The sequence below is a fragment of the Scyliorhinus canicula genome, chromosome 14 (genome assembly GCF_902713615.1).
Source record: "Scyliorhinus canicula chromosome 14, sScyCan1.1, whole genome shotgun sequence".
NCBI classification, from domain to species: domain Eukaryota; kingdom Metazoa; phylum Chordata; class Chondrichthyes; order Carcharhiniformes; family Scyliorhinidae; genus Scyliorhinus; species Scyliorhinus canicula.
This window is the reverse complement of record NC_052159.1, coordinates 102886716-102900988: the sequence shown is the minus strand read 5'-3', so window position 1 is coordinate 102900988 and position 14273 is coordinate 102886716. Positions and strand designations below refer to the sequence as shown.

Below are 14273 nucleotides of genomic sequence, written 5' to 3'. Positions count from 1 at the left end.
GTTATAGCACGTGACACTGTAGCCTGGAGGGAATCTGGGGGAGAAACCATTGTGGTCAGCTGTGTTTGTATTAGTTTTAGTTTGGTAGCATTGGTTTCTTACCCACAGTTCATTATACTTTAATAAAATTAACTCGTCTTGAACTAATGTTCTTTAGTACGCCGCCTCAGTAATCGTCTCTGTACAAGAACATAACAGTGTCCTCTGATTGGGGGCGAGCTCTGCTGATCCCCTGCTTCCTCTGCAGTGAGGCAGCACTTCTGAGGACTGCCAACACCTTGTTGGCCATAGAACAGTATAGCACAGAACAGGCCCCTTCAGCCCTCGATGTTGTGCCGAGCATTGTCCAAAATCAAAATCAAGCTGTCCAACTCCCTGTCATTCTGGTGTGCTCCATGTGCCTATCCAATAACCGCTTGAAAGTTCCTAAAGTGTCCAACTCCACTATCACAGCAGGCATGGACTGAGCTTGGCCATGCCCATCACCTTGATGATACAGCTGGGGTATAAGGTGTCCAGAGGGGCAGCCTGAGTGGGCTCCCAGATGACCAGAGGCCAACTGAGCATTCAAAGGATACATGCAGCACTGAACAGTGTGAGCAGCCAGGAGCATGTAAGAGGCATCAAAGGCGTGCGTTTAATAGACAGACTGCAGCAATGGTAGTCTGAGACATGCTACCCTGATAACAAGGGCACGGCACAAAGTCCATGGGCACAGCACCAAGTCGCCCCCTGCTACTGCACCCATGGGCACGGCACCAAGTTGTTCCCTGCTACTGCCCCAGGCACAGACAGCCATCCCCAGCATGCCTGACAGTTTTTTTTCAGTATTGCCATGGTGCCCACTTCCCGCATGTAAACACTTGCAGTAATTTGCGCCCTCGTGACCTGCACCTGAGAGGGAGAGAGCATCACGGAAACACAAGCATACTGGGTCCAACCCGGTAAGTACATTTAAATGAATGTAAATGCCGGGATTATATGCCCCTTCCGACACGGGGTGCAAACTTCAATTTTGCCACTGGGAGGGACTGGAGCATGGTGCGTGAATCGGTGCCGGGCGTGAACCTCTATTTTTGCCAGATGCGCAATTCTCTGCCCGATTACAATTCACATTTCCAGCGTTACGGGGGAGAGAATCAAGCCCCTAATGTCCACACGTCACAGCTGGAGCCGCTTCATTGGTTAACAATCAGGAGTAGGAACACTCGCTGATTTTTGCCCTTCCTGGCACCAAGTCAAATTAAGTCAAATGTGGCGTTCCTGTTGCTGCCCTACCGGAGATTGATTAACGCAGAACAGACCAGGAAACAAACCTGGGATGCTCACAGTATCTTTAGCTTACTTATTCACGGATTGGACACTTATTCACTGATTGGACTTGTTCAATCAACACTTGGTGGCAAGCCTTCCACCTTGCAAAACATCAGCTCTGTGTTGAGCATTGCCTGGTGTGGTTCAGGAACCCCCTCTAGCATGGAAATCTCAGAGAATTTGCCCATTTACCCCTTAATTTGTTCATTGGTATGGAATGAAGTGCAGCATTGAACAAATCTCTGATCAGGTCGAGGACACATTTGTCTTAGATATTGGGTATGAAAGTCTGAAAAGCCATCCCAGTTCGTACCTTCTGCAAATTATCTGAAAGCATATGGCAGCAACAAAGAGAGGAATAAGCTAAACAGTTTTGGTGTCAGAACATAATCCTGTTTGACCCCACTGCAAGTCTCAAGGAGTTCTGAAGTTACCCCATCGATTACATTGAGCAGCTTTGGTGGGCAGCCACATCGTCCGCACTTCTCTCCCGAACCTTCCTGACCCAGTGAGAAGGGAAAAAATAAATAAATAAAGTAACAAGGAAAGAGAGAAAGGAAGGAATGGAGGAATGAAACCCAAACCCACCAACCACAACATCACCCCCCCCTCCCCACCCGCAAAAAAAAAGGAAACCCGAAGCCCAAGGCAGGGGGAGGGGGGGGAAGAGCAACATCAGGATAAGGAACAGCAGCAGGGAAAGAAAGAGAGACAAACAGATGGCTGGAGGAAAGAAAAACACCAAAGTGAACGGAAAGCAAGACGCAAGCGGCAGCAACGAGGGAAAGGCGCATGAGCGGCGGACGCGCAGGCAGGCGGTCCCACAAGACGTGACAGAGGTACAGGTGAGCCTGAAAGGGAAAACGATGGCGGACCAAGCAGCAGAGCAGGACACAGCGACCAGCATAAAGGAGGCACTCTGGTCGGAGGTCCAAATAATGATGAAGGAGACAACGCACAAAATGCAGCAGACCATCGAAGGACTGGAAAGGGAAGCGAAGGCACAGAAAAAAACGATTTTGGAGTTGGAGAGCGCCGCCTCGGACAAGAGCGACATGGTGATAATCCTCGAAGTCAAGGTCATAAGGTTAGTAACGGTCCAGGGGAGCCTAAACGGGAAAGTGGAGGACCAGGAAAATAGGTCCAGACGGCAGAACATTAAAATAGTGGATCTGCCAGAAGGGATAGAGGGCAGAGACCCAACAGGCTACATCACCCAAATGATTGGCAAGCTCGTGGGAAAGGAGGTATTCCCAAACCCACCAGAAAAAGACACGGCGCACAGGTCGTTCCGATCCAAGCCCAAAGTCGAGGATCAGCCCAGAGCGATTATAGCAAGGCTGCACCGGTTCCAAGACCGGGAGAGAATCTTAAAGTGGGCCCAGAAAATGAAAGAGCACGTGGGAAGGGAAGAACATAAGGATGTATCAGGACATTGGGGTGGACCTGGCCAAAAAAAGGGCTGAATTCAACAACACTGAAATCAGCGCTGAAAATTGGTGGGTAACATTCGGTAAAAATTGGGATGTTATTCCCGGCCAATCTCTGGGTAACATTTGAGGGGAAAGAGCTGTATTTTTAACACCCCAGCGGCGGCTGATGAGTTTTGTTAGAGCAAACAAACTGGGGGAGGAGCACACGCAACAGCAATGAAAGACATGGGGACGGAAAAGGAAGGGAAAACCAGAACAAAGAGCGGAGGAGAGACCACAAACAAGGACAGTCATGAACTGTGCACGTGTTTTATGCCTTGCGCGGGACTGTGCTGCCTCGTTTCAGAGCTTGTCTCCTCTCTCAATGCAATTGGGGGGGTGGGAGTAGAGCGAGGGAAATGAGGGTGAGAAGAGCAAACAGGAGGGCGAGACAAGAGCCAGGAGGAGGAAGGTTAAACAGGGCCAGAACTGGGCGAATACTGGGAGGAGGGCCACCGTACTAGTGAGGAGGGCCAGCACGGGAGGGCAGGAAGGAAGGAGGGCCGCGGCGCCCCTCACAGGGGAGGGGAAGTGCCTGGCACAAGGAGAGGAGGGAGGGGCAGAAAAAGGGGGGGGGGGGGGGGAAAGAGAGAACGGGGGGGGGGGGAAAGAGAGAACGGGGGGGGGGGGCAAGGAGACAGGGGCTGGGGGGGGGGGGAGGAGTATGGGAGAGAACGCAGAACAAAAGACAAGCAAAGACAAGGGCGAGATAGTGAAGCAGTACAGACATAGGCCTCGGCGGGCATGGAGCAGGGCGAGGAAACAAGAGGGTGCCGCAAACAGCCACTCGAGAGGGCATCAGGGTGGAGGGAGACCCCGGAGCACAGGGGCACACCCGCGTGGCGTACACACAGCTGGTGGCCAAATTGGTGCCCCCTGGGCAAAGGGAAACCCCCCCCCCCCCCCCCCTCCCGAGCGCTGGGGCCCGACCCCATAGGGAGAGTGGTGACCCTGGCCATTTCCGACGGCCCCCTAGCAAAGGGAAACCCCGGAGTGCAGGGGTGCGTCCACCAGGTAAGTATGGGTGATCCCAAAGGACCGGGGGGTCAGAAACCCCCCACCAGGATTGTTACCTGGCATGCAAGGGGACTCAACGGCCCAGTGAAAAGATCCAGAGTATTCGCCCACCTAAGAAGCTTAAAAGCAGACACAAACTATCTACAAGAGACACACCTGAGGGAGAAGGACCGACTGCTGGTAAGAAAGGGTTGGGTGGGACAGACTTACCACTCATGCCACGGGATGAGGGCTAGGGAGGGCAGCAATACTAATTAGCAAAAGGACAAGGTTACAGGAACCAAGACAGTTACGGACCCAGGGGTCAGCGGTGTCCTGGAAGGGGCACCGGTCGTACTGGTAAATGTGTATGTCCCCAACTGTGACGACACAGAATTTATAAAGAAGACCATCACGGAAATCCCCGACCTTGACACACACCGACTGATTATGGGGGGGCGACTTCAACTGCATGCTGGACCCACTGAACGACCAATCAAACCCCAGAACGGGGAAAAAGTCTGGCATGGCTAGGGAGCTAGGGGCCTTCATGGAACAGATGGGGGCGGTGGACCCATGGAGGTTCCTGCACCTGGGAGAATAGGAGTTCTCGTTCTTTTCGCAGGTGTACAAGGTCTACACCCGTATCAGCTTCTTTGCAGTGGGGAAATCGGTGCTTCCAGGGATTACGGGAACGGACTACTCCACGATTGTCATCTCCGACCACGCTCCACACTATATGGATGTGAGGTTGGAGACAGGCCGGGCCCAGCGCCCCACATGGAGGCTGGACACGGACCTCCTGGTCGACAAGGCTTTCTGCCAAAAAATATCGCAGGTCACAGGCGATTACGTTAGTAACAACCAAAACGGGGAGGTCTCACCCTCCAGGTTTTAAGAGGCACTGAAGGCTTTGATCAGAGGAGTGACCATAGCCTACAAGGCAAGTAGAGATAGGGAAGAGAGGGTGGCCAGGCATCAGCTAGTGGACTCCATTCTGGAAGTCGATAGAAAATACTCCGAGGCCCCGACCATAGGGCTGCTGGCGGAGAGGAAAAAGCTTCAAATGGACTTTAAGCTGCTATCCACCAGGAAAGCAGTGTACCAACTCCGCCACACACGGGTGACCTTCTACGAACACAGACAAGGCTGGCCGCCTATTGGCTCACAAGCGGAGAAAGCAGGCAGCCACGAGGGAAATAGCGCAGGTTAAGGATAACAGAGGCAGACTGGTAACAGAGCCAAAGGAGGTCAATCGGGCATTCGAGACCTTTACCGGGGAATGCAGGAACAAAACAGTTCCTAGACAGACTGGAACTACCAGTGGTGGGGGAAGACCGACGGGGGGGATTGGAAGCACCAATAGACCTGGGAGAAATCATGGAAAGCATCAGCTCCATGCAGGCGGGGAAGGCACCGGGACCAGACGGGTTCCCGACGGACTTCTACAAAAAATTCGCACCAGTCCTGGCCCCAAACCTAAGGGACATGTTTGTGGACTCACTGGCAGGGGGCACCCTGTCCCCCACTCTAGCGCAGGTCACAATCTCGCTGATACCCAAAAAAGATAAAGACCTGACTGAATCATACAGACCCATTTCACTGCTGAACGTGGATGCAAAAATACTCGCAAAGGTCCTGGCCAAAAGACTGGAGGGCTGCGTACCAGAGATGGTCACAGAGGACCAAACGGGGTTTGTCAAGGTAGGCAGCTCGCAGCGAACATCAGGCGGCTATTGAATGTGATAATGACCGCCCCTCCCCCCCTGGGAGAGAACACCAAAGGTGATCGTCTCCCTGGATGCAAAAAAGGCCTTTGACAGAGTCAAATGGAGCTACCTCCTCGAGGTACTGGAACGCTTTGGGCTAGGAGCGGGATTTACCACCTGGGTGAGGCTCTTGTACAATGCTCCCAAAGCGAGTGTCCGAACTAACACCACCAGCTCTGAATACTTCCAGCTGCAGAGAGGGACAAGACAGGGCTGCCCCCTGTCCCCACTCTTGTTCACGCTAGCGATCGAACCCCTGGCGATAGCCCTGCGGGAAGGGAAGGGAATCCGGAGAGAAGACAGAGAGCTCAGAGTCTCACTCCATGGAGATGACCTGCTCCTCTATGTCTCGAAGCCACAGGAGGGACTGAAGGCAATACTGCAAATACTGAAAGAGTTTGGAACCTTCTCGGGCTACAAACTTAACCTGGGCAAAAGCGAGACATCTGCAGTGAATCCAAAAGGGGGAGGGACAGAGCTGAAGGGGCTCCCGTTCAAAACGGCCCAGAACAGATTCCGTCACCTGGGGATCCAAATACCCAGAGACTGAACACAGATCCAAAGTGGAACCTGACCAGCCTGGTGGAGGAAGTAAGAAAAGACCTTCAATGGTGGGGCTCACTCCCACTCTCCCTGGCGGGACGAGTGCAGACTATCAAGATGAACGTACTGCCAAGGTTCCTCTTCCTGTTTAGATCCATCCCGATCTTCATCCCAAAGGCCTTTTTACAAAACATAGACAGTATAATCATGGCGTTTGTGTGGGTGGGGGGGATAAGAACCCGAAAATTCCCAAGCCGACACTGCAAAGAGGGAAAGTCAGAGGGGGCTTGGCTCTACCAAACATACAACACCACCACTGGGCAGCAACGGCAGAAAAAATGAAGGGGTGGGTACAAGAACCCGACACAGACTGGGTACAAATGGAGGAGGCATCCTGTAAACGAACAACCCTCCAGGCCTTGGCCACAGCAGCTCTCCCATCCTCCTCAACAAGCTACACAACGAGCCCAGTGGAAGCGGCCACGGCGAGAATGTGGACCCAATTGAGACAGCACTCTGGGATAACCAAAATGTCCCTTATGGCCCCCATCTGCGGCAATCAAAGATTCCCCCCAGCCATGCGAGGTACCACTTTCAAAAGATGGAGGCGGAACGGGGGCACACTGACGGTCGGGGACTTTCACGTAGGGCGCAGACTGGCGACACTGGACGAACTGACAAGGAAATGGAAACTAGCAAAAGGACAAAAATTGAGACACCTCCAAATAAATTGCTTCCTCCGCAAAGAGACAGTAGGGTAACACTACTAGAAGACCTGATAGGCACAAGCAGCGACAAGGGGGGGGGGGCTATGTGGGAAAATATACGGACAGCTACTGGACAGAGCCCAAACACCAATGGACAGGACCAGACAAAAATGGGAGGACGAACTGGGGACAGAGGTAGGATGGGGACTCTGGAGCGAAGCAAGCAGGGTGAGCTCCACCTCGTCCTGCGCAAGGCTAAGCCTAATGCAGCTCAAAGTGGTGCACAGAACACATCTGACCAGAACTTGATTGAGCAGGTTCTTCCCAGAGGTGGAGTGAGCGGTGCCAGAGGAGACCGGTCAACCACACCCACATGTTTTGGGCTTGCCCCAAGCTTGCTGGGTTCTGGACAGCCTTCTCCAAGGCAATGTTGTGGGGGTGAGGGTGAAGCCATGCCCAATAGTGGCAATTTTCTGGGTATCAGAGCAGCCAGAGCTACACATGGGGAAGGGGGCCAACGCCCTTGCTTTTGCTTCTCTAATCGCACGCCGGAGAATCCTGCTCGGCTGGCGATCGGCAGCACCACCCACAGCTGCAGACTGGCTCGCTGACCTCTCGGAATTTCTCCAACTGGAGAAGATTAAGTACGCCATCCGAGGGTCAGTGGAAGGCTTTCTGGATACGTGGAGGCAGTTCGTTGGCCTGTTCCAGAACCATCAATGAGGAGTAAGCCAGGGGAAAAAAAAGGATGAAGACCCAAAGGACTGCGCAATCCGGGGGGGATGGGGAAACCACAAGAGACGAGGAAGGGTGCTGAAACCAATGGGGGAAGGAGGAAGGGGGGATATCATAGACCGATCCAGAGGGCAGCAAAATCTACGCACGGTTAATTAAATGAAAGACAAAACAAACCTCTCTGTAAAATAAAGCAAACTAGCGCGGGCAAGAAAATGTAATGTATATAAGCAACAACTGTTTACAAATATGAGAAAAGCCAATAAAAAGATTTTTTTTTAAAAAAAGCTTTGTTGAGCAGCCTACTTTCTCCAGCAGATCAAAGAGATTGCCTCTGCTCACACAGTTGAGCTCACATTGGTGAGCTCAATGAAGGTACTATATCATGGTCTACTGTATTCATGTTCTTGCAACTGCTGAACTGAGACATTCATGTCAATTGTAGATTTTACAGTTCTGAAACCACGCCTGGTTTTGAGTAGATGTGTTTAGCCAGATCTGCACTCTGACAAGGGCAACACGGGAAAATACTTTTCCCACGATGATTAGCAGGGAGTTGCAATCTCTGCGGTTGCCTTGTTCCCTGGTACAGGGTCACAACTTTGCGTTCAAATCCATGTGGCTGTATTTGGTGGTCCCCAAACACCAACAACTGGTTTAGGTCCAAAAAAAGTTTATATACAACTCTTACAGCCAGCATAGAGAGGAGATCTTAAACTCATCAGCCTGATCGAACTTTAAATCCAGGTTATGGAATTATTCCACACTCTCACTTAATCCACCTTAAATGATGTTACCACATAACAAGAATAAAATGTGAAAATGCGGGAAATAATCAGCAGGTCAGCATCATCTGTGGAGAGAAATAATTAGCAATTCAGGTTGATGGCCTTTCATCAGTAAAAATAAATGAATGCTCACTTGATGTAGGGTGCTTCAGTGAAGAATTTGCTACTTTTTTCCCTGTTTCAAGAACTGGTTACTACACACTGATGCTTCTAATCAAGAAATGCAGTGCTGTTAGGGAACTATTCAATATTAATTACAATCAAAAAAATGCTTTCAAATTATTTTTAAAGGAATTTTACTTGCCATCTAAATTTACTTCAACAATGACAAATAAAACAACCAAGTGTATCGCATACTAGCTATCTACCTTTATCAAATTGTAAGTGGCTATCATGTTTCTGCAGATTAAAAAATATAGTTCCAGTCTTTCCTCAAATAAGGCATTTTTGATCGTCTTGGCCTTTCTTATAATTCTAAAAAAATTACAATGGTTCATTGGCTTGCTCTTAAGTGGATTTAACTAAATACCATGGTTTATATTTGAAGAGTTTTGAGGCTTTGCTTTAATCTGAAAAATCAATGAAATATTTAGGCAGCAAAGAAACCCCATAAAAACAAATATAAAATGGACAAAATCACAAACTGTTTTCAAATACATACATATGCTACTGAAATACAAATTAAAATTTCTGACTAAAAGCAAATGTTGTGCACAAATAGAAAAATTTTACTGCCCCTTCAACCAGTGGACAGTAATCAATGAACTTTTGAAGCCTCACCACATTTTCCACCCCGCCCCTGCCAGAACAGGGCCAAAAGAAGTCTGCCTGATGTCTCTGCAGCTCTCAGAAGTGAACAAAAGTGATTTTTGCACGTAAAAACCGAGGGTGCAATTTTTCGCTCCCACTATCAGCGAGAATCATTGCAGGCAGGGGCACTTAATTTGGCAGGAGACAAAAAATCTGTTACCCCGACAGCAGGATTGTTGGAATTCTATTCTCCCAACTATCAAGGCGAGTTAAAGGTGAAAAATGTTGGGAACTATATTTGTATGAATTAGCGTCTCATGCATGCTCATTAAAAGTCGCCTTGCCAGAAGTAGGTTTACCCTACAAATTAAGCTCCCCGCCAACAAGAAATTAAAATGTTCAGCTTTACGTCTGCATACAACAATCGTGCACCTTGCAAGCTTCACCTCTTCAATGACTTTGAGATCCCTAGATGTTGCATTCCCCTTCTTGGAGAGCACATATAACTTAATTCAAGTGCTTCATGCAGATGCTGCACCAAGGCTGAACAAGGAAGGTAGGCAAAGATCAGGTAGATTGGGAGGATGGCACGAAGGTTGGATAAGCTGATGGGCAAAATGTCTGCGGAAGGGGGGCAGGAGAAAGGGCCTGCAGAATGTGAAAGAGAGAGAGTAATTGCACGTCCCAGGAAGTGAGGAGAGGATGAGAATATCCAGGGAAGAGAGAGTGTCCAATGGAGAGGGGTTGGGGAGCATCTGGAGAAAGGGGGATGGGAGTGTCTCAAGAGGGCAAGGTCAGTGATGTTGATGGTGTGGCCCTGGGGGAGAACTGTGAGTACTGGTGATTGGGGGTATAGTCACTGTCAGGGGAAGAGGGTGGTGGTGTGTTGTTTAATGTGATCGGGTGGCAGGTCTCAGATGAGAGCCAGGCAGATGAAGGTCTCATCAGAAGAGTGATGGAAGGGGACAAAACAGGTGGCTCAAAACAGGAGGAGGCAAGGTCAGGCTGCGCATGGGGACGGTAACAGGTGTAATGTGAGAGTACCTTTAAGAAATGGGTGTTTATTGCTACAGTGATGTCAGAGTGCGTGGAGCGGGGCTGCCCGTCAGCTTTTTACTTTCATTTTAGGCTGTTTGCTGCAGGGTGTGTTTTAGTTTCGTTTTCAGAGCTGAAAGCTGCAGTCACAGCCAGGTGTATGAGTCTCTCTCTCTCTGTAATACAAAGACTGTAAATCAATCCTTTGGTGATTTAAAACTAATAACTGCTCTCAGTAGTGACGTTAACCTGATGTGCTTCTGTTAAAAGTTTTGTTTTAAGTCTTCTGGATGTTAAAAGGAAAGCTTAAAGGATTACTTAGTGTTGTATTCTTTGGGGGGTTGTTTTTGAATTGATGGTTGCTAAGATGTTCACTGTTTGTTTTTAAAAGGTTAACTTGAGTTAATTGAATAAACATTTTTTAAAGCAAAACACTTTTCCATTTCTGCTGTACCACACCTGTAGAGTGGGCCGTGTGCTCCCCATACCACAATCTATTAAAAGTTGTGGGTCAGGTGAACTCCATGATACACTTGGGGTTCTCTAAACCCTGGCCCATAACACAGGTGTCAGCTCTGAGAGGAGGGATGGTAAATGCAGCTGGATCATGATGGGATACAGGATAACAGGGGAGGTTCATGGGTGACAGACAAGAAGTTGGTGGATGCCGGAGGATAGAAAGTAGTGGAGTAAGTTTGAACAGTGACGCACAACATTTTACCCAAACTGACCTTGGCCAAGCAGTTAGTCATTCACTGAGATCCTTTGAAGTGGATGCAGTCTTTTCAGGTAGTTGGAGTTCAAGGTCAGCACAAGTGGCCGGTTAAAGGGACCTCTTGGTAATGGTTCTCATCCAGCTGAGAAGGAGGCCACATCACAGCCCAGGAGAAGCAAGATTATGAGCAGTGAGAGGCAACAAGGCCTCGAGAAATCAAAATGCTGGCATTCACGGTACAATGCAACAGAGAGCAATGATAGGTGCATTGCAGGTGGCATTCGTATCTATATATGAGGGAAGACATTGACGGAAGGGATGGCATACATCCCGGAGTATGGTTGCAAACATATGCCAGCTTCTCCCTTACAAGCTGCACCCATAAGGACTCTAGAAGTGTAATGTGAAGCTCATAGTTTGCATTGAACGTGTGCATCCAGGTGCCAAGACTTTTGACCCCATGAGATAACAGTGGGGGAGGAGGTTTTCTGCTCGCATTCACCAAGCTCCTCGCCTATGCGTAACTAATGAGCTGAACGGCTGACGATCACACGTTCAGTCATCCTGCCCCCCCCCAGCGGGAATCACACCATCTTTTCTGCCCCCCCGGGACTTAATACGCCAGAATGATTCGACCTTAAGCTCTGTACGTGCAGAATGCTAATTAGCCTTCTGCAAACTGCTTGTCCTTGCTAAGACTGTTTTCTCCCTGCAGCCTTAGCAGTTCTCCATTTTTGTAGCCCAGGGTCCATCTTAGGTGGCTACACACTCTACCTCCTTTTTTGAATATCATAGTGACATGAGCTACCCTCCAATCTGCAGGGACAGTTCCAGAGTCTATAGAATCCCGGAAGATGACCACCAATGCATCCACTATTTCCAGAGCCACCTCCTTAAGCACTCTGGGATGCAGATTCTCAGGCCCTGGGGATTTATCCGCCTTCAATCCCACCACTTTTCCCAGCACCATTTCTCTACTAATGTTGATCTCCCTCAGTTCTTCCCTCTCACTAAACCTTTCATTCACCAACATTTCTGGGATCTGATTTGTGTCCTCGTTTGTGAAGACAGAACCAAAGTATGTATTCAATTGCTCAGCCATTTCTTTGTCCCTTATTATACATTCCCCTGTTTGTCTGTCTGTAGTGGGCCCACATTCCTCTTTACCAATCTCTTTCTCTTCACATGTCTGTAGAAAGTGTCAGTCTTTATGTTCCCTGCAAGCTTCCTTTTGTACTCTACTTTCCCCTTCTTAATCAATCCCTTCGTCCTTCTTTGCTGAATTTTAAACTGCTCCCAATCCTCAGACCTATTATTTTTCTTGGCCAATCTGTATGCTTCTTCCTTGCAATGGATACTATTTCTAATTTCCTTTGTAAGCCATAGATTGGCCCTCTTACCCCCTTTGCTTTTGTGCCATACAGGAATGAACAGTTGCTATAGTTCCTCCATACGTTCCTTGAATGTTTGCCATTGTCTATCCGTCATCCCTTTAAGTAACTTTCCCCAATCTATCAAGGCAAACTCACGCCTCATATCCTCATAGTTCCCTTTATTAAGATTCAGTACCCTATTCTCCCAATCAACTACTTCACTCTCCATCTTGATAGAAAATTCTATTATGTTATGGTCGCTCATCCCCAAGGGGTCTCGTACAGCCAGATTGTCAATGATTCCCTTCTCATTACACAGCACCCAGTCTAAGATGGCCTGCTCTCTCGTTGGTTCCTCCACATATTGGTCAAGAAAACCATCCCGTATACACTCAAGGAATTCCTCCTCTACGGCATTGTGGCTAATTTGATTTGCCAATCTATGTGAAGATTAAAATCACCCATGATCACCGATATTCCTTTATTACATGCATCTCTAATTTCTTGTTTCATGCCATTCCCAACCTCACCAGTACAATTTGTGGGTTTATATATGACACCCACTAATGTTGCTGTCAAAACTGCCTGTCAAAAATTCTCAACAAAACTATTACTACCGGACTGCCCGAGTATCTCCCCAGGGCCGTCGGAAGCGGCACTGTTGTTAGTGCTTTTAATCCTAACCCCCTACCCAAATCTCCTCCATTCTGACCCATTGGGAGTCAACCCCTCTGATCCAGCCCCATAGCTTCTCCACATTCGCCGTCCAGTAATAATACATAAGGTTCGAAAGAGCCAAACCCCCTGCCTGCCTTCCTCTCTGTAGTAGCACATTTTCAATTCTGGCCACCTTCCCTCCCCATATGAACGAGGTAATCATCCCTTTAATCTCTCTAAAAAGTGCCTTTGGCAGGAAATCGGCAGGCATTGAAAAATAAACAGGAATCGCGGCAGCACATTCATTTTAACCACCTGTACCCGACCCGCCAATGACAGAGGAAGACTATCCCACCTTGCCAGATCAGCTTTCACTCTCCCCACCGAATTAGAAATGTTGTAATCGCACCTTAATGTTTTGCCAGTTCCTTGTCTAGCCCTACTCCAGTTTGAAAATAAATAAAAATTCCATCTTTGTTATGACTCATCACCCTTCAACTGCTACTCCAATCCAAGTTTTGTCACTCATTTGTGCTGCCTTGCACCTGGTCAATCTCCTGCTATCTTGTTTTTTAAAAAATTATCAGGACATGGGGTTTGGTTGGCATTTAGTGCAGCTGCAGGTGGTTCTCAAATTGTTGCTGTCTATTTATTCTAGCATTCTGATACAACTAAGTAGTTTGTTAGGTTACTTCAGTGGGAGGTTAACAATCAAGCATGTTCATATTGGTGGCGAGAGAAACAGAATTAATGTTTTGAGTCCAATATGATTTTTCTCCAGAACTGAAGAGAGTTCGGAATGTGATGGGTCACTAACATGCATGCTTTAACTTCACTGTTTTCTTAAGAGTGCTGTAGTGGAAACCTGCATTTGACAGCTAAAATTAAACAATGACAGAAGCATCTAGATAAAAGTACTTCTACTGTGAAATCACTATTCTAATAAAATGCATCAAGTAGTAATCATTGTTCTCCACTTATATTGGGCGAAAGATATGGAACTGTTAACTTTCAATTGAAGTTGTCAATAAGAATGGGAATAAACATCTCATATATAAACTAAAGATTGCATGACTATGATTTGAAATCCTACTCAATCAGTATAAACTTCGATTGAACTTTCAAACTCAATTTTCTGATAGTAACCTGTTATATTTAACAGTAAATGGATTACACATGTTTGAAACAACCAGCAAGGAAGACTAATAAATCTAATATCAGAAATGTCAGAAATGTAAAATTTGCAAGAAAGGTGAATCTATGTAGTAATATGCATATGTAAATGTATTACTAATGAGAAAAAAACAAAGCAATTAGTTTTTTATGAAAAAAGACAGTCACATTATTAAGACGATATCAAAAAGATTGTTTCATCACTGTTCATGGAACAGTTTCTACTAAAGCAGTTATTTTTACATA

The 14273-nt window shown here is 47.8% G+C and overlaps 1 protein-coding gene across 4 annotated transcripts in view; it reads right to left on the bottom strand.

Annotated features, from left to right (window-relative positions):
• LOC119977295 (protein diaphanous homolog 3-like) overlaps positions 1 to 14273 on the bottom strand; it is a 729004-nt gene that overhangs the window by 471475 nt on the left and 243256 nt on the right. The gene's annotated exons all lie outside the window — the stretch shown is intronic.